Here is a 19,380-nt window from a genome sequence, read left to right on the forward strand (position 1 = left end):
AGTTTACTCTGCCTGGTGTGGTAAATGCAATCACTGAATTTTTCCCTATTCCAACTGTGGTCCTTTCACTCCTGGTCCCTGACCCTTTATGACTCTTTCAAGGAAGTCTCTAGCTCCTGTGACATCAGACTTCACCATCCCCCAAAGCAACCTGAAAACAGTTTAGGCCTTCATAAGAACCCTCACCCAACTTATAGTAGCATTCACATTTCAAACACACAGCAGGAAAGCAGTAGGCTAACGTAGCAAAATTATACCAGCATACCACCCACAAGACGCAACTCCAAACCTTAATTAAAATAATTTGTTCATCTGGATTAAGATGCTGTGGGGTTTTTTTGTTTGTTTGTGTTTATCTAAATGTTTTAGATCCACTTCTCTGGCCCTGTGCAGGGTTACATGGTTAGAAGTACTCTGCAATCCCCCACTCCTCATTTTACCAGAAAAAACTCATTCATATTTGTTTCATGTGTTGGGCATTTTATGTAGGGTCTTATATTAGAAACAAAGTGTTCCCTTGCTTTTAAAAAAATTGCCACTGCCCAATTTAAGGATACTGTTGTTAGATGGAGTGGAGACAGTTGGTATCTTTCTGACAACTCCTACCCTTCTTACTACCTAGTTTGGCAGGAATTGCAGCTAGAGGCAATCAGGGACAGTCCCCAAGAAGGCATAACTGAGTAACACTATTGTCTTTTTCCCAATACTTCTGTTTGGGAGACTGTCATTATAGGGTTCCTGGTAATTGTATCATTTTTATAATGGTGTCTTTACAGCTCTGTTCATGTGATTGTCCTTTTCTAATCGCAACTCATAAGATGACTGGATGGGAAAATGAGTTTACTTGTATTTAAGTATTTCTTCAAGAATATTAGTTGAATAGTAACTCTTTTGGTGATCCCTGGATGACATAAGTGTTTTCATGTGTTTGGTTTTTTAAAAGAACATAATTACATTTGAACTTTATTTTGAACTTCGTATCTTGGAGACCAATTGCTTATTATGCGCTGAGTTCTATTCTAAGTACTTCATGTATATTAACTAATGTAGTCCTCCAATAATCCTATAAGAAGCATCATTATTGTTACTTTTTGTTTTACAAATGAGAAACTGAGCTATACACAGTTTAAGTGACTTGCCAAAGGTCATAGAGCTAGTAAGTAGAGGAGTTGAGATATAACCCAGTCAGTACAGCTCCAAAGGTGGAGCTCTTAACTACCAATCTGGGCTGCCTCTATAAAGAAGGGATCTCATGTAGTGTAGAGTATTTGCCAATCCAACAACACTCCTCTATTTCTTTTTTTTCTTTTTTTTGGCTGCACTGCGCAGCTTGCGGGGCCTTAATTCCCTGACCAGGGATTGAACCCTGGCCCCAGCAGTGAAAGCTCTGAGTCCTAACCACAGGACCACAGGGAATTCCCTATTTCTTCCTTCTTAACAGGGCCTCAATTGTCTTGGACTTTTCACTACATCTCATACATTCAGTTTCCTCAGGGAAGACTGACTCCATCCTTTGGGATGGAACCAATTAGTCTAAGGACGGTCAGTTCCCCATCACTGTGTTTAGGTCAGGGATGGGCATGACCCAATGAGATGTGATGAAGTATTTTCTAGGACTAGGAAAGTTCTTCCTCACTCTTCTGGAGAGAACCTATTGAAGCCCCTGGGTGTGCTTGTGAATAGATGTGAGCCCGGGAGATACTGCTGTCATCTGGCTCCCAGCTCCGGAATGAAGTCAATACATGGAGCTGAAGAAAGCCAAGGAAATCATGGCATCTTGGAGCTGGAACCACTGGGTTAATTCAACCTCTGTGGTATATACCAGGCCTGGATGTCTAATTATGTGACCCAATTAATTTCAGTCTTCATCAAGGCATGAAGTTGACCCTTGATGGTTTTAGAATATGACTTATGCACAATGGGCTTGTCATTCCTGAAGTCTGTAACAAGTGCTCTTGTGCTTGTTTTTCTTTTGGTTGTGACAGCATGAGTCACAGTGAAACATCTATGTAAGCTCAGCCATCAGTATGAAGCACATAACAGGAGACAACTAGTGTCGTTCAAACACATGTACTGTGTGTTTCCCCCTTATAAAGATACCATCCTCAGTGCATTCATGGTGAACGTCATCAACAATTCATTGTGATCTGTACCTACTTTTGGAAAGCTTCTATGATTCCAAGAGGTGGTGGAGGGCAATTAATAACTTCATATTTCAAAAGTTATATTTGTAGTCATGAGGAACTATTTAAAGTTCATTTCGTCAGTGAATTTACATCTAAAGCGCTGAATGTATATGTGAAAGCCCTCAGACCTCTTGAAGAATGCTTTATTTTGGAGTATACAGCATATATAGTGTGCAATTTCCTTTCATATTTGAACGTTTTTCACTGGAGCAAAAAGAGATTATTCTGAATCATTTTTAAGAGGAAGATGAAATTTATGATAAGATGTACACTATTGGAACCACAGATGATAATTTGATGAATAAAAATTTTCAACAAACAAGATGTTCCATATTTATTAACATGTTCAATAGTCTATCTTAAGTCATATGTTAACTGCTGATAGTAGAGACGAACTTTTTACAGACTGAATTAATCTATGGACCATTGAATTCTGATAGTTCTGAAAGTTAATTCAGTAAGAGGTGAAATTAGTGTCCCTAAAATTTACTGGGTATTCCTAAATTGACTAGGTGGCTTAAACAACAGAAATTTATTTTCTCACATTTCTGGAGTCTAGAAGTCTGAGATCAAGGTGTCAGCAGGGTTGGTTTCCTCTGAGGGCCATGAAGGAAGGATCTATGCCAGACATCTCTCCTTGGCTTGTAGATGGTCATCTTCCTCTGTGTTTTCCCATGGTCTTCTCTCGGTACTTATCTATGCCCTAACCTCCTCTTCTTGTAAGGATGCCACTCAGACTGGATTAGGGTTCACCCCAATGACAGTATTTAACCTCAGTTACCTCTTTAAAGACTCATCTCCAAAAAAAGTCACATTCTGAGGTATTAGGATGTCAACATATGGATTTTGAGTGGACACAATTCAGCCCATAACAATTGACAACAAAAAAGTTAAAAAACATATTTTTTTAAATCAAGACACAATCTAATTTAAACATGAGCTCTGAGTGAGGTAGTTTGTCATCCTTAGAAAGTGAAGCTTTTAAAATGTTTTTCTACTTTCTTAACATTTGTTTGGGGTTGACAAATTCTATCAAAAGGTTTTATTTTTACTAAACCAAGTAGCAAATAGAGATCACACCAGGGGGAAATAAGATATAATTTTAATTACCAATTTTCATTTCTATTAATTATAAGCCTGTCAATGTCATTCTAATTTAAACCAGCAATCCCTCCTTTCTAATGATTTCTTAATGATCCTGAAACTATGAAGCTGTGTCAGAGCTTCAGAGCAGTTTCTGATCCTTGGGGCCTCATCTGCTGTGCACTGGATGCATCTCAGTGGGAGAAGGGGCTCCTAGGGGTTCGTGCGGAGGGCACAGACAGCCCAGGGACCCCCAGAGTGGGGGAGTCCAATTTCATAAATGAGTTGAATGTGGTCAGGTTTTTGAAACTGCAAATGCATATTATTAACTTGAATGTCCTTAGAGTCCATAGCTCTAATCTTTGTTATCACTCATCTTTATCAAGTAAAGAGCCTTTGAGCACCCAACACTACGTGAAAGTATAGTTTTATTTTTAAGTTTACAAATATCACAAAAATGGAAATGATAAAAGCAAATAAAAATGACTTATCTAATATTTTCTTCTTGCCCCTCCTTGTTCTGTCATGCACATTTCCCAGGGAGTAGATGCCCCATTTTGGAGACTATTGCCTCAGATGCTTTATGACGTCAGTCCAAGTGTGGATACGGATATGGATCGGCACTTGGAAGGGATATACAAGTCATTTGTTGAAAAGGGGAGGTGTGTGTGCAGATTTCTCACCGTCCATCTGGCTTTCTCCAGGTCCACAGAGTCCACAGGTGGATGGGACAAATGTTCCCTGATCGCTAGTGGTCTTTTCTTATTTTCTCACCTTTGAACCCACAACCTTAAATGAAATGAATAGTTTACTGGTTTAATGCTAATTCTATTAAGAGACTCCTCCTAAAACTGACCTTATTTCCTGGCTGCACGCTCCCGTAGAACGTGCCGCAGCTGCCATTTCTCTTGTGGACATCTTTATGTAGCCTCTACAGAGATGAGCTTGGAAAGAGGCTATTCAAAGTCTGAGGAAGAAGGCATGATTCCCATGGCCTTCTAAATTGGGAAAATCTTCCGTTGGAAGCTTATATTTTCTCAGAAGCCAGTAAAACTGATGACCACAGTGTGGCCCTGGCTCTGCTACTCACTCTGTTTACAGAACCAGGTTTGTATATTATCATGAGCTGCATGGCTTTGGAAGACGAGTCTTCTGGATCAGTCTCTCAAAAAAAACCAAAAAACAAACTCAGCAGGTGGTCTCTCCATACTTACTTTGACTTGCTGTTTTCCTAATACTTATCAGTAGGGAAATGACATGGACTTATTGTGGTGATCATTTTGAAATGTATAGAAATATCAAATCACTATGTTGTGTAACAGGAACTAACATAGTGTTGTAGGTCAATTATACTTCAAAAACAAACAAACCATCAAAATCATAGAAAAAGAGATCAGATTTGTGGTTACCAGAGGCGAGGGGGGGGGTGTGTGTGAGGGGAGGGGGAATTGGATGAAGGCAGTCAATAGATCCAAACTCCAGTTATAAGATAGATAAGCACTAAGGATGTAATGTATAACATGATAAATATAATTAACACTGCTGTTTGTTACATATGAGAGTTGTTAAGAGCATAAATCCTAAGAGTTCTCAACACAAGGAAAAATTTTTTTTCTATTTCTTTAATTCTGTATCTGTATGAGACGATGAATGTTCACTAAACTTACTGTGAGAATCACTTTATGACGCATGTGAGTCAAATCATTATGCTGTACACCCTAAACTTATACAGTGCTGTATGTCAATTACATCTCCACAAAACTGAAAGGAAAAAACCTAACAGTAAAAAAAAAATATATTTCTTTCTAAAAAGGTAAGAAACAAGATTATGAAAATATCAATAAAATACAGTTATTCCCTTTCTAAACTACATATTTCAATTTTAGATAGTATTCATTGTCACTCTGCCAAGAAAAATGAGATTCACACTCATACTTCCATCTACCTCTCTTCCCCACCATTCCAGTTTTCATTACTCACTGTATTATTTTCATTTTGACAGATGTCAAAATCTCTAAATGTTCGAAGGTTTTACTACTTGCAAACTAACAAGTTAGGCTGCCATTGCTGAGAGAAGACACAAGACTCCTGGGTCAGAAACGAAGGACTTTATTACTCATGAAACAAGCAGCATGAGTCAGCATATTTGCATCAATTCCTCTTGCCCTCAAGTCCCATGAAGGCAATTCAGATGGGCCCGGATAGATACCTGTACATGCAATGAGTTGCATTACAGGAGAGGAACCATGAACTTAGGAATCCCTAATTTTTTCTAATGAGCAGTAAGCATGGCTGCCCTCTGCTGCATAGGGATTCACTATGTCTATCTTCCAAGGCTATTTGCTGTACAAACATCTTTGAAAAGATAGTCCAAGACAAAGACAGTCAGTTCCACTGCTTGTAAGAAACATGAACGATCCATGGAGAATTGTCTCCCAACAAGAGTTTGTAGCATTTACTTTCTGCAGAATAATGATAATTCCTAATTGTTTAATCTTAGTTCTATGTGTAAGGGTATTTATAGTTTACCCTAGTTCTTTTCCTTTTTACTTCTGTCCACAGTTTTGTTTGTTCTTGTTAACTTTATTTCTTATTTGGCTAGATTTCATTATTAGGTAGGTTTTTGTTTCTGTTTGTTATATTTTTGTTTGTTTTGCTTTGTTTTTGTTTTCACTATAGATACCATATTTCCAGATCTGTTTCATATTTAGGAACATCTGCTGTCTTTTTGCTTTAATGACAAGTTGACTCTGCATAATATTCTTGGATCACCCTTTTCTTTCTCTTAGAACTTTACATGTTCCAGTGAATGTTGTGGAGAAGTGTGAAGCTCACCATTTGACTCCCACCAGAGTAAAAATGGATTTGGGTGAAAGGCATCAGTGAATGTGAAAAATGGGAGGTAAAAGTTTGATGAGGAACAGAACATTTACATAGAAGGAAAATGTTTTGAGTCCAAGTTCCCTGCAAATCCTCCCACCTCCTTCTCTTGTGATTTTAACCAGAAAGATCTAAGGGGGAAAAAAAACCCTCCAGGTATTTACCTAATCTTTTCCTCCAGACTCTGGTCCTCTTATGCTCCACATGCCAGGCCAGCTCTCACCCTCCACAGACCACCTATACACATCTCATTTTACATACCAAGGGACTGGGTTCTACCAACGTTACATGAAATTGCAAAGGGCAGAATAAAAGAGGTATTCTAAAATAATTAGTTCGAGACAAGCAAAGGAATAAAAAGAAAGTTGTTATACAAAGACAAGCCACCCAGGGCACTTAGACCCTGAGGAGTGTTGTCAGATTCCAGATGATTCCTGTTTTTTTAACCTTTTGGTCCCAGTTCATTTAATTTCATGTGAAAATGTGGCCTCCTTATAATCGCTGTTAGTAAACCACTGTAGCGTCAGAACTTGCACCTTTATTTTTAGTCTGATTAAAGATTAATTTTCTAGGTCCAAAAGTGGAAGTAAGCACAAAACTTTTTTAAAAAAAAATCATAAATAATGGGCATTTACAATGAAAAGTTTGACTCACAGGCATTTGCAAAACCAAAGTGACACTGAAGGCTGCCTCTCACCCTCCCTAGGCCTGGTGGGATGGAAGGAAAGTAAGGCTTCATTTCTTACCATTCAGGACTATGTAGCACACGCCATTGACAGTGGTGATATAGGAGTGCTCCCAGGAGCCTGTAGGGCCCGAGAAGGTGAGTTTTCCTTGTCTGGTCTAGGAAGGCCCAGCAGTCCCTCCTCTGGCTCCCAGCGGCAGCCACAACGTGGACCAGTGTTCACCCTGCTCCCTCAGGCTGCCCTGGGCCCCCCTCCTTTTATGAGACTAGCTGGGTGTGTGTATGTTCTCACTGAGAGCAGCCCCATACCAGGAACTGTGCTATATACCAGTAACTAGTAAACCATGGCAAAGACCCTCTCCTTGACCAAACTTGAGTCAGGCTTCTCTGAGCTCTCTTCTCAACTAGGCCCTGACCTCAGGCTCTGTCCTTGGTCTGCTTAGTTCAGTTTTTAGCAAGAATCCTGCTGGGCTACTTTAGTGAGAATTCTCCACTCTGGACATCTGATCAAATTTGTTATCCCCTACCTTCCATATCTTATCACCCTGGCCAGCCTTCAGCAAGAATCCTGTTGATTCGGTCTAACAAGAATCCCTTATTCTTGATGTTTCCTCTTAGTAATTTTTCATCCACTGACACCACCCTCTTCCTTAGCCATAAATCCCCAAGTGGCCTTGTTCTTGAAGTTAAGTCCTGTCTCTCTCTCCTACTGCAAAACCCCCGTTGCACAGGTCCCTTCTTGAATAAAGTCTTCCTTACCATCTTTAACAAGTGTCATGAAATTTTTTCCATTAACAACCACCAGTCCTTTAAAAAAGTTTCACAAAAAGTCAATCCACGCTTACATTCTAAATGTAATGGGGAATCAAGATCCCATCAATATACCCTTTTTGGTTCTGCTGTTTCATTGGTAAATGCTTTCAGCATGTGAGCTGTGGGAAAGGATTTATTTCCAAAATGTAGCTATGATTTCTAAGGTTTTAAGGAAGAAAGTCTCAATGGATAGGGTCATTTTTTTGACTTATTAAGATGTTAAATTTGGTTCTGGCAGGAGATATGTCATTGGGGTGTGTTGTCATGGGCTCCACGAGCAGGCTGATACTATAATACAATTTATCTATCAACTAAAGAGTCCCCAAGTTTACTGTGTTTAAATGATTGGCACAGTTTTGGTGATGGAAGCAAAAATGCCTTTGTCTTGCTTTTCTGTTTGTGAGATTGTAACCTGATAACAGTGAGTGATAGTATTATTGCAAAATAATTTAGGTGCTTTAATACTAGAAGAGAATATGTAATGTTAAAAAACAAAATTCAGCTCAGTAAATTTTAAAGATCTTATTGCCTTTATTCAATGATTTATGAATCCAGCAGCATCCGGTACAGCAGATAGAAAGGAGCTCCAAGGAGCTCCATTTTGTACAGCCAAGCCGTACAAAATGAAAGACTTTTACAAGCAGAAGGGAGAGGGAACAAGGAAGTTATATGAGGCAAAAAAGCAGATTGATTATTTCAAGGTTACTTTCCTTTGGAGGATGGCAGGGGTCTATCCAGCAGATTACCTACTGCTGATCAGGGGATTCCTGATTGACTGGTTTAAGATTTCATTTCTCAGAGAGTTGACATTGAAATTAAGTCTTGGTTCAGTGACGTGGGGCTTAGCACACCTGACTCCATCTTGGGCCTGTCTCTTGTTTTTAACAGTAAAGTGGTATGCAGCCATCAGGATTATAGCACGTATCTATTTAAGGTTCTGTGTTCTGTGCCTTTTGCTTCAATATGGAAGGAAGGGCTCTCAGTGAAACTGCACATAAAACATTGACCAGCTTAAATTGGCTTTGCCTCCTTAAATAGGTTGTTGATTAATCACACCTTGAGTTATTTTACAGAGAGAGCATTGCACAGGTGTAAGATGGGAGCCTACATCTCCAGGATGACCCCAGCACCAAAAATCTTCAGTCTGCAGAGCTTAAAGAATAGGAATATTGCCACAGGAGCCCCTTCTGAAGCGAGAAGTCCTTCAGTAAGGAAAATCTAGCTTTCGGCAGCAAGAGTAGTTTATTTGGACTGATTCGAGATTAGCCAATCAGCTTCCAGGTTTGAAATTCCCCTAACCCCTGAAATTTTGCTGCAACCACTGGATCAGGGAGACAGATTTGAGCCTTGCCTCCTGTCTCCTTGCCTAATAAAGCTCTTTCTTTTCTCAAAAGCTGGTGCCATGGTGCCATGGTATTGGCTTCTATGCACATCGGGCAGCTAGCCCTTGCTTGGTAACGTCAGTTTATAGATTCAAAGAATAAGGATGATTGGCATCAACCGTCAATGGGCCCCACAGCTCACAGTGTTAGGCTCACGTTTGGATTCAATTACTCTCATTTAATTCGATAACTTAAAAGGGCTCTGCATTGCCTGCTGCTGTCCTGCCTTCCATTCTTTTCAAAAGCATTTGGTCCTCACTTCCAGAACTTGTGTCTGGGTGAGCTGGAAAGGAGAGGCCAGTGCGAACAAAGTCCTTTGTCTTAGTTCCAGTAAAGAAGGAGCCAGACCTAGCTGCCTGTGCTATTCAAATGCAGATACTTCGTAGGGACCCTAAATAAGAAACCAACAACAGAAAAACAAAAAAACAAGAAGGACACACTTTCCAGACTAAACAAACTCTCCCCTGAAAATGTCCTCCCAACTTGGTAGCATCTATTCCTCAGAGCAGTTATTGGTAACTTTAAGCTACTTAAATCAGCTTAAGGATATTGGTTGATATTATCTCTTACATATAGACATATATAAACTAGTTTATGTTATGTATACACTATGCTATCTTCTTTATTCTTTGCTGTATTTGTCTTACTATCATTTTCCATTTTACTATTTTGTTATTTTTAAATCCATTATCTTAATGGCAAGTTGGTGGAAACGGAAGAATTTCCAGATAAAGTCTCTAAGTTCTTCTTCCAGGTCTCCCCTCAGCTAGCTCCACCAACACCCTTTCTGGATCCCAAAATAAATCTTCTGACCCCATCCTGAATTATTCTGTCGACCTTGAAGAAGTGTCTATGGGCGAGGTTCCCAGCTTCAAAGCCAAGTCACTGTTCCTACAAAGCCCCGGATAGCAGCAAGCCCCGTCCCCGTCCCTGGAGTCTGAAATCTGTTAGAACTCTGGGGCTAAATCAGTCCCACGGGAGACAGGAAAGGAGAGCTGTGGACTGAGCACTGGTCCAGGGATGGCACGCAGACTGTGCTCGACGCTGTTGACCACGGAGCCCCACGGGGTGTTCCACGGAACAGAATGCCCTTCAAGAACTGAGGCACAGAGATGCGGAAGGACCTGCCTCTTACCAGGGAATTTCTTGTCAATGCCAAAAGTGTATTTACACTTGTTGAGGGGCTACAAGGAAGAGTAGAGGATAATTAGTACTAGGTGGAATTACAGGGATCCTGTTCAGAGCTCTTGAGATGAGGTGGAGCTTTTCATATCCTACTTGCTCTGTCTGGGTGTAGCTGGGGACTTGGGGCACAGCATTCTTGTTATTATCATTGTGAAAATGTGCCAGTGTAATAGCAAGGAAACATGATTTTCCTTAGGTGTGTTGGGACATAAAACCTATTGAAAATCTTTGCTGTGGAGATTGGGGAGTTTGTTTTTAAGGAGGGATTAGTCCAGCTAGATTTGCATAGAAGATGATAGTAGATCACTTTAGCTGTTATATACAGGATGGCCTAGAGATAAAAGTGAGATATTAGAAAGCTGTTGTCATATACCAGGTGGGGTCTCTGAAGCAAAGAAGGTACTTTGGGAAAGGAGATGAAGGGGTGACTTCTAGGGATGTTTAGGAAGTAACCTGTAAAACAGAACCCAAAGAAACTCTGCATTAAGATTCCTTTGACTGTAAGAAACTGTTTTGTCCATAAACCAAGAGATAGATTGAAGTCCCAGTTTTAACTGACGTAATTATTAGAGGCGCAGTTTCTGCAAGATAAACTGTTGATTTGGGAAGGGGGATTAGAAGGATTGAGAGATTTGACCCAGCTGACCTTGCCTATTATAAATATGCTTTACAGTCCAAGATTCTGTTGTATCAGAAGAGATTAAAATCCTGGTGCCCTTTAAGCCACTAACTCAGTATTATTTTGAAATGGCAGAAAAAAAGAGTATACAAAAAAGCAGAATTGGGGGAGGGATAATTTTTTGGAGAAAAAAATTTAAGAACACATCTTTGGGGGGAAAATTTTTGCTTGGGGGGGGGAGTGACTTTTTTTTTTTTTTTTCTGGCACAAAGTTATTTAAGAAGTGGTGAATTTCCTGAACAGTCTCTTTGTGCCCTAATACCCAAAGGCACACTTCCACATCTGAGATTCTTCTTTAAAGGTTCTCCTTTTAGGTGGTGTGGTAATTTGCCTAAATTTCACTTCATCCAATTTTTTTGAGGGTTTGAAATATACAATAGAAACTTATACAATGGAAAGCACTGACCCCGTCCTCCTCTTTCCACTTATTTATAGTTTCATTTTAAATAAAGACTAATCATTCATTGGTTAAAGTAAAATTTCCATGTTTAGTTCCAGAAAAGTGTGCACGAGCATACGGACAGCCTGGGTCTTGCTGTGAGCGGCATGGGTTCCGAATCTGGCATGTCTGCAATTGTTCAAACATGGTCATCTTTCATTAGTTACTGATAAATTAGGCAGGATGAAAATAGCTTGAACTAATTTCTCTGAAAGATGGATGGTTAAGTGTTCACTGTAGGAGCGGTTCTCGAGCCTGTCCTGAGACTGTAGGGGATCTTCCTGCCTGCCTCCACATCAGGAGACCTCCTTAAAAAATAGATGCAGCCACTTTGGGATGGACCTCAAATATCTGCATTTTTTAGAGGTCAAAAAGGTGATTCTGTTCATCTTTAGAATTTGGAAACTACTGTTGTAATAAATGAACTTGCTCATTGTTCCATCCTGCCCAACAGATAAGCCCATGTTTAGTTTTCAGCATCTATCATATATCACACGACATTTATCATAAATCCTACATGATTTGACAAGTGTGTCATACACCAGAGAAAAAGCTTAAATAATTTCCCTACAGTTATAAATATGTGAACGTCAAAGCCAGAGCCAGAATTCGCAGTCTCTGAATTTTCACCTCGTTTTATGAGTGAGATCTGCTGTCGTTCTTCATCCTATCTCTGACACAGTCAAGTGGAATGAGGGTAAAGAAAAACAAAGAACTTCCTGGATGTTTCTGTTGTACATCTTCTTTGGTAAGTTTTAGGGAACAAGTTCAGAGTGCTGAACACAGAGGGCTTTTTAGGTTTTGAGTCATTCTGCAAATAATGAAACTGATTTGGAGATAATTACAAAACAAAGAGAGATCTAAAATCTTAAGAGACACCAAAGCTTGATAATAAAGCAGGAAAGAAAACAGAAGAATACACAACTTCAGTCTAATGACTGGATACAATGACTAGCCCAGGAACAAAATGGGTAATAGTTGTGTCAAGAAGGATGATGGGAAGTAAGTTCAGAGGTCAGAAGTTAAGCAAATCCAATTCAACTCAAAAAAAAAAAAAGAAAAGAAGAACCATATTCTGTCTACTGTTAATAGGAATAATCAACACACTAAACTCTTGGCTACTGGTATACATTTACATTTCCGTCTACGTGTACGCCGTATGTATACACACACATTGGATTGACCCGTGTTGGTTATTTTAAATTCCTTTCATTACGAAATAAAAATTAAAGTTATAAAAGTGCTTTTGAAGTCGGTGGCGAGGGACACAGACCGAGGTACCAAACCTCGGTCTGACCCTTGATTTGGGGTTTTGGAAATCCCGATGGAACAGAAATTAAAGTCTCAGTAGTCGTGGGACCAAAGAAGGGTCTGAAGGGCACGTGGATGGCAAAACATCTGTCTGATCCAGAGTGAAGGCTCTCTGCCTTTGGGGACTGGCAACGTGTCAAGGGGAGCTCGAGAGGTTTCCCAAGGCAACGGTAAAGTGAGAGAGGAGAGACTCCCGGGCTAGAGGATCAGCCCCGGGGGAGGGGGTGCTGGGGGTGGGCAGGGATGCCCCCGCCGCCCGTGACCCGCCGGGAGCAGCCTCCGCGGGGCGCCGAGGCAGGGGCAGAGCGGCCACTGCGCAGGCGCCGCCTGCTCCCGCAGAAGCGCCTTCTCGGGACGGGGTCCGAGCGGGGTTGGGTAGGGGGATCGGGGTGGGTGGGCTCCAGGTGCCAGAAGCGGCCCCTAAACTCCCCTCTGGCAATTGCTGATGTAAAAAAGAAAAACTTACTACCCAAAAGCGGAGGGAATTTATTGTGGGTGGATGGAGGGAATTTATTGTGGGTGGATGGAGGGAATTTATTGTGGGTGGATGGGCCGGGAAGACGGGTTCATACCGGACAAGCATTTGAGCTGGCCTTGGAAGAGGAAAAGGAGTGGAGGAGTGCGAAGTGCGAGGCGAGCAGGAGGGGCACTCAAGGAAGGTGCTGGGGAGGTTACTGGGGGGGGGGGGGGGTGGTGGCTTAGGGATGTGTTAGGAGATGACTGTGTATTTTAACACTATTCTAGGCATTGGGGCCAAATGTAAGTAAGCAAAACGTTTACACTCTAAGGAATAATCCTGGACTTCAAGGAATTTTCCTTTCCTTAAAAGTACTCGCTATTCAGTACTAAATGTGTGGTTTCAGTCCCAGTGTGAGCTTCAGCTGCACTCACCCTCAGCTGCAAACACGCCCGGCTCAGTCAGGGTCTGACATTCTCGCTTAGCCTCAGTCTTTTGGGTTTATTCTGGCTGTCAGTGGGCTGGAAGATCCCACACACTTAGGGGTAGGCAATCTGCTTTACTCAGTCTGCCAATTCAGATGTTAATCTCATGTAGAATCCCCCTCACAGATACACCCAGCATAATGTTTGACCAAATATCTGGGCATCCTACGGCCCAGTCAAGTTGACACATAAAATTAACCATCTCAGAGGTATCTAGTCTGAGACATTGGCTCTTTTTGGCAGATGAATGATACCTAGAAAACTGTGTCAAGAAAGATGTTGAATGAGTTAAAAACAAGACAAAAAAACTCAAAAGTTAGCTTGAATCAATTATACTTTATATTCATTTAGAAACACCCTATTAATTATAAAATAAATCATGCATTTCAGGGAGCAGGAGCAGAAGTAAAGTACGGTAGTTGACAAGAATTCTGTTGGACCAGAGTCATAATAGGGGCAAAGTACAATTTGTGCATTTTGCTCTTTTGGCAGCTCCATTAGAAAGAAGCCCATCAATCAGCTGGAGGAATGCAGGGAGTCAGCAGATCTGAGTCTCAGCTGAGAGATTTGAGGGGTCGACAGTTTATAATAGATGTAAGAATCGTGAAGAGGCACAGACACTGAAGTGCAACTAATAAAGGAAATATTTTTAAAGGAACAGATGTCATCCCTGAAGATACATGAAGATTGTGTACTTTTATGGAAAGAGGATTATAGAAACATTTGTCTTCATTCGTTATCCGGACCTTGTGAAATCCTTTTCATTATCGTTGAGTACTAAAGAAATGGTTTCAGTGCCTAAATGTACCTGAAGTACATTCATTTAAGATAATATTTAGCTTTAGGAGGCTGGGTAAAGAATTTAAGAATTCTTCTCTTCCCAAAAAGAAATACAAATTTATAAAAATTCTCTAAGTTTATAAATTTGACTCTTGGATTTTTTTCTTTAAATGTTAGAAATGAAACACTAGAAAAGGTCATCAGACCTTGTCATCAGCTTATTGGACAGCTGAAAAAATTAAGTCCATGAGTGGCGATCTGGGATGGCCATTAGTGCCCAGCTACGGTGACTGAGAAAAAAAACATTTTGTTTCTGATTCTCACTCCTTTTCTCTTTCCACTGCATCTTTTTTAAAATAATTAATTAATTAATTAATTAATTGATTTTTTTTTTTATGGCTGTGTTGGGTCTTCGTTTCTGTGCGAGGGCTTTCTCTAGTTGCGGCAAGCGGGGGCCACTCTTCATCGCGGTGCGCGGGCCTCTCACTATCGCGGCCTCTTGTTGCGGAGCACAGGCTCCAGACGTGCAGGCTCAGTAATTGTGGCTCACGGGCCCAGTTGCTCCGCGGCATGTGGGATCTTCCCAGACCAGGGCTCGAACCCGTGTCCCCTGCATTGGCAGGCAGACTCTCAACCACTGCGCCACCAGGGAAGCCCTCCACTGCATCTTTAATAAGACGCTTGGAATCCAGCAAGTACTCTTATGTGGCAGAGGCAACCTAGATGTTTTCAACCACGTTTTCTCATTTAGTTTTGCTCATAGTCCTTGAAATAGGTGTGGCTTGGATTTTCACCCTTCTTTTAAAAATGAGCAAACTGAGCTTCGGAGAGGTGATTTCTTCATAGGCACCCAGAGCCTGAAAGCTGTACCACTGGGGTTCTCTTGACGCTAGTTCTAGCAGTCTTTTAGTTACCTCCCAGCGGTGGGAAAAAAAACCCCACCCAAATTAAGGTGTGCTTGGGGACCACTTTAGTTCTACTTTATCTCTTCTTAATCGTAATATGGCATTCATTTTTTTCAGTGCTAGGATATGAATAATTTAATTTTTGAATGATTAACGGTAGTTTAAAATAATTTGAACTAAGTAATTACGGTGACAAGCATGTTAACAATGGACTAAGAAACGTAAACCACGTGGACTGCTTGGCTAAATTTTGTAATGTGTCACCGAGGAATCAGCAGATCCTTTATTATGGATCAGAAATGATAATGATAGTTTTGACAAGGACCCTTGAAAGATAAAAGTACTAAATTTATTTTTAGCTATATGGCAACATGATGTCATTTTTGCCCTCTCAGTTTTTTTCCATTTTAATTTTATTTAGTTTTTAAAATCACAAAGTGATAATGCTTGTCACAATGGAACAACGTAAAGAATAATCATGCCCACTCTGGAGTATCCACAACTTTCTCCATGCTCACAAAGATGTGGTCGTATGTGAGTGTTTTGTGTGTTTTTGCCAAGATAGAAGCATACCATGTTTATCACTCTATAATTTGCTTTTTTAAATTTGACATTTTTCGTGGGCATTCCCACAAGTTAATCTTAGACATAAACCACTTTTTCAGTCTAGTGTCTTTGTAAACACACATATTTTATAGAAACGGAATATTTTCATGTGTGCTTTTCTTTTTAAAGTTAAGCCTTTTTTTCTTCTTTGTCTCCCTACTCCTTTTCTCATCCTTTGCGCCAAACACAAGGCCTCCAAGCTGTGTTCACAAACTGGCACGTCTCTTTCTGCTTTCATTCAGTCCATGTACACCACCCACACACACTGTATCATATCGGATCTGAGATGCACCTTTTGTCTTTTTCAAATTTTAACATCGCTGAAATTGCAATATGTCTTACAATCTTAGGTTTAATGAAATATGGTATGCATATATATATTTGGGAGCCTTTTCCCTTCACTCTTTGCATTATGAACCATGTGATCCTATTTTACATATTTTTTCTGCATTTTTCTTTCTCTTTTACTTTGTGGAAATCCCTCTAAGAAAAGTGATAAAACTCTAATCCTTTTTAAACATGTATTTTGTAGTCATTATTCCACTTGTGATGGGCCTCTGTTTTGTTCCTAGTTTTTGTTTGTTTTTATTTCTGCAACAAAAATGCTGCAATAAACATTCTTGTTCATATATTCTATGTACTGGTGCTTTTATTTCCCTGGGATAGATTCCAAGGAGTGGTATTTCTGGTTTGAAGGGGATTATATTTTTATTTTAGTTGTGTTACCAGGTTACTTTACTGAATGGTAGTAGCAATTCATTCCTGTTTTGGTTGTCCATTGCTGTATCACAAACCACTTCAAATCTTAGTGGCTAAGAACACCACCAATCAATTACTTTACTCATGAGTCTGCAAACTGAGTGTCATCCAGACGGGTTGATTTGGTTTTTGCTCCTCATGTGTCTGGACCCACAGCTGGGATGACTTGCATAGCTGGGGCTACACAGCTGGGGGCTGGCCAGACATCTCTCTCTCTCCACGTATTCTCAGGGCCTCTTCATGTCATCTCCAAAATAGAGGTCTTGCCAACATGGCAGCCTCAGGGTTCAGGTGGAAGCTGCAGGTCTTTTTATAACCCAGCATTTGCAATTCCTTTCAGTCACTTCTTCTGTATTCTATTTGTCAAGCAAGTCACTGAAGACCAGCCCAGACACAAGGAGAGAAGGTACAAATCAGCCACAAATCTCATAGGCAATGAACTGAGTACTTGTTCTTGAATCTTTCCTGGCCTGGATCTAGCTGTTTTTTAAAAGTCGTGTCAATTTGACAGATTAAAAACTGGCAACTCATTGCCTCTTTTATATTTTCATGAGCATAGGTGAAGATGAACATCTTCTTATATGGTTATTGGCCACCTGATTCACCTCTTCTATGAGATGCCTATTCATATATTTGCTTGTTTGGGGTTGTTCATCATTTTCTTAATTAATAGGAGCCTCTTGTGTAATAGAAATGTCACTTTTAATCTTGTCATATGTATTGAAAATTATTCTGTCTGTACATTTTTTAAAATTTGACTTTGTTTTGTCTTTTGCTGTATAATAATTTTGCGTGTGTGTAGACATAAATACGTCTGTCTATTCTTTAATGGCCTTGATTTCCTTTGTTGCTTTGGAAAATATCAATCACCCCACAATTGTACACATGTTTAAAATTTTCTTTCAATATACTTATTTCTGTTTCTCTGTTTATTATTTTGTATTTAACTCAAATCGCTTTGGAAATTATGTTTTTAATCTGAAATAGGGCGTATAGCTTTGGTATCTTATAGTGCTGTGAGACTGTAAAGATATTGTGAAAAACAAAGCTAGAGGAGAAAACCTTTTTTCATTTATTTAACACATTTATTTAGCACCTACTATGTGGGACTTTTTAGTTACTTGCAATATGGGACTAAACAAGACCAGTAAGTTCCCTGCTTCTGGAGTTTACTGCTATGGTTTGAATGTCTGTGTTCCCCCAAATTCATATGCTGAAATCCTAATGCTCAAGGTGATGATGTTTGGAGGTGTGGCCTTTGGGAGGTGATTAGTCGTGAGGGTGGAGCCCCATGATGGGATTAGTGTTTTTATGAAAGAGACCCCACAATGCTCCCTAGCGGCATCTGCCATGTGAGGACAGTGAGAAGTAGGCAATCTGCAACCCAGAAGAGGGTCTTTATGAGAATGTGACCATGCTGGCGGCTTGATCTTGGACTTCCAGCCTCCAGAATGGTGAGAAATAAACTTCTGTTGTTGATAAGCCACCCCGTCTGTGATATTTTGTTATAACAGCATGAACGGACTAAGACACTTATTTAACTTCTAAGAGGAGAAAAAAAGACAAAAGTTAACAAATGAAGCAAAGATGAACAAATTAACAAATGAAGTAGAAATAAACCTGGCATTTTCAAGGAAAAGAAAGAAGACCAATGTGACTCAAGCATAGTAAGTGAAGAACAAAGTGGTTAGAGTTTAGAGCAGAGAAGCAGTAGGAGGGGGTCAGACCATGGAGAGTCTTGTAAGCCTTAGGAAGGAGTTTGGCTTTTATTTTAAGTGTTATGGGAATCCATTAGATGCTTGAATCAGGGAGTAATATAGTTTGATTTACATTTAAAAAATATCACGTTGATTGCTGTATGGAGCACGAACTGTAGAGAGGCAGGGAGACCAATCAGAGTTGTAGGGATGGATGGTAGCGGCTTGGGCGAAGGTGGCCACAGTGGAGATGGACAGACATAGACAGGCTGGAGAGAAACTTTGGAGGTAGGTGTGACGGCACTTGCTCGTGATTTGGATGTAAGGGAAAGTGGGAAATTGAGGAAGGTAACTGTGCTGTTTATTGAGATGGGGAATACTAGGGGAGGACTAAGTTTTGGTGGAGAAGGAAATCAAAAGTTCTGGGTTTTTTTTTTTTTTGAGGTCAAATTTACGAAACAAAATTAACTATTTTAAAGTCAACAATTTAGTGACATTTAGTACATCCACAAGGCTGTGCAACCACTTCTGTCTAGTTCCAAAACATAAAAGTTCTGTTCTGAATATGTTAATTTTGCAATGTTCACAGAAAGATCTTGGCTGAAGATATAAATTTCAGAGTCATGATATTCAAAGCCAGGAGACCAAACGGAACAGAGAAAGCATCCTACCGTTTGGTAGAGAAGAAACTTACAAAGGAAAAGGCGGGAAAGCATCCCCTGTAGAAGAAAGACAACGAGGAGAGGCCAGTGCTTTAGAATCCAAGAGAAGAAAGTACATCAAATGCTGCTTAGAGCAGAATCCCTGTGAGGTTTGATGACATGGAAGTCACGGCTGAACCTGACAAGAGCAGGTTTAGGAGAACGAAAGTGAGAGAAGCTTGACTGGGGAGAGTTAAAGGGAAATGAACTTTGAAGGCTGTGATTTCAGATAACTTCGATCACTTTGCTGTGAAATGGTGATGTAACTGGAGAGGTGTGACTTGGGGGTCAAGGGAGTGTCTGCTTTAAATATGGGAGATACTGGAGTATGTTTATGTGCTGATGAT

This window comes from Eschrichtius robustus, chromosome 9 (assembly GCF_028021215.1).
Source record: "Eschrichtius robustus isolate mEscRob2 chromosome 9, mEscRob2.pri, whole genome shotgun sequence".
In the NCBI taxonomy this organism is placed as follows: Eukaryota; Metazoa; Chordata; class Mammalia; order Artiodactyla; family Eschrichtiidae; genus Eschrichtius; species Eschrichtius robustus.